Source organism: Amia ocellicauda, chromosome 15, assembly GCF_036373705.1.
Source record: "Amia ocellicauda isolate fAmiCal2 chromosome 15, fAmiCal2.hap1, whole genome shotgun sequence".
Lineage (NCBI taxonomy): Eukaryota > Metazoa > Chordata > Actinopteri > Amiiformes > Amiidae > Amia > Amia ocellicauda.
In genome coordinates this window covers 6,783,207-6,785,470 of record NC_089864.1, presented here as the reverse complement: position 1 = coordinate 6,785,470, position 2,264 = coordinate 6,783,207, and positions in this window count along the sequence as shown.

Here is a 2,264-nt window from a genome sequence, read left to right as displayed (position 1 = left end):
TCCATTTGTGTCCCCGGGTGCGTGTGTCCCTGCTGATCTGGAAAAGCTCCTCTGGTTTGATGTGGTCGATGCCTTTCATGATTTTGAAGACTTGAATCAAGTCCCCACGTAGTCTCCTCTGTTCCAGGGTGAAAAGGTTCAGTTCCTCAGTCTCTCAGTAGGACATTCCCTTCAAACCTCAAATACGTTTAGTTGCTCTCCTCTGAACTGCCTCTTGAGCAGTGCCTTCATGCTCTCACTTTAAAATTCATATGTATTTATGTGTGTGTGTGTGTGTGTGTGTATGTATAAACATAAACATGCTGCCTCATGCACTGGGTATTGTTTCTCTGTAACAATGGGATACTATTGTTGGGTAAATTAGAGGGGAAGGGAAAGGGTTAAATTAGAAAAGAGAAGTACAAAATAGATCATTTATATAATTAAGAGCTCTTGTTAGAAAACCACAAGACCATGTGGCTCTCGATTCCCAGATCTGACAAACAGGGCTGAGCAGCTCTGGTCCTGGAGGGCAGCAATCCATTCTAATACAGCTTGTGTTATAGGTTTTTTTTCTTATAAACCTTAAAAAACTTGGAAAACTGGTCCAGTGAAGCCATTAACTAAATAACTTAGGGAGTGAGTGCAGTGCTCAGGTGGAACAGAAACCTGAAAGCACTGCAGGCCCTTGAGGACTGTATTTTCTTTTAAAAAACACTACTCTAACTACAGCCATCGTTTATATCGCAGGGGTTCCCAACTCCAGTCCCGAGGGGCCACAGTGGCTTGTGCTTTTCTTTCCACCTGAGCTCTTGCAACAAATCTAATTATTTGCTTAATGGTATCAATTTATCCCCTTTATTCCACGTCCTAATGTGCTGGAGGTGTCGAGAGACCTGTAAACATTGCTGAATTGTGGCCCTGCAGGAGTGGAGCTGAGCCCTGCTGTATTCAGGTATATGAGACACAGGAGCTCTGCAGCCATTGCTGTGCTAACAATGATGGGATCCGCCTCCACGAGCAGCCATCTCCCTGGCAGGCATCGTGATTGATCAGTTTGTTCCTAATTGTTTTATAATGTCAAATCCAAACGTAATTTAGCAGCACATTCAAGTTTTTATCTCTCATATGGATCCTTAATTGGGCTGAATCAGAACATCTGGGCAGATGCAGAGAAAGCTCAACCTAATTAAGAGTGGCCTATAGGCAAATGCATCAATAATTACAACATTTTTCATAGAAATGATTGATACAAGTTCTTTTGAAGTGAAAAGAATTGTACAATGGTCTTAATATTTAGATGTGAGACAGTAACAGTTTGATCTTGTTTAGAAGTTGGCAGAAACACAAGTGTGGCACCATTAACTGTTCACAAGGTCAGACCTGCTTACTAGGATGTCTAAGGTCTGCTGCTTCTGTTTTAACCCCACAACCCCCTTATTGACGATTGTAAAGGCAATTTTATAATTCAGAAATATCAATATTAGTTTGATTTATGTAACCAAATCACTTAATTTGTCTGATTCCTAAAGAAAGTGGATACAATATGCATAACCCAAAAGAAGGTTTTTAAATGACATTGCAACCAGCATCTTATATTTTTTTCATATAGAGTCATATAGTTTTGTATTCACATTAAAGATTGTTGAATTTCACCAGTTAAGTACTTATGAAAATGCCTTTTTAGTACCTGGGTATCGAATGCTCAAAGAGTATTTTCCAAATTAAGCACAAACCTGGCACAACCTGGTACAAGTGCGAGTTGCCTATGAATAGAGATTTCCTTTAGGAAAACCCATAAAAGCAGACGTGGAAACAGCAGGCCTACTTCCATAATCCAGAACCACTGGGAAGCAAAAATCTAAACCAGATAAATTGAGTGTAAATGTTACAATAAACTAGTTAGTATATTTCAAACAGTACTAAAATTAATAAAAGATACATTGTCTACCCATGAACTTTGAACTAGCATGTGTTAAGTTACTATTTAAAAGCCTAAAGCTATCGGTGTGTGCGCACGTATTTAAAAGCCATTATTATGCTACTTCTGTTCCGCTAAGCCTTCATCTTCCTCTGGCACAGCCGTGGCCCGCAGCTCTCACCCACAACCCCAAGGTCGCCTTCTTGCAGCTCAGATCCCCGCAGGTCTGCCCAGATGTGCTGAATCTCACTGATCTCATTGGTGAAGCAGCGCAGACCCTGGTAGACCTGCAAACATCTGCGCAACACCAAGGCGGCCAATGAGAGGACGCGCTGCCGACATGCGCAGGGCTCTCGCTGGAGCG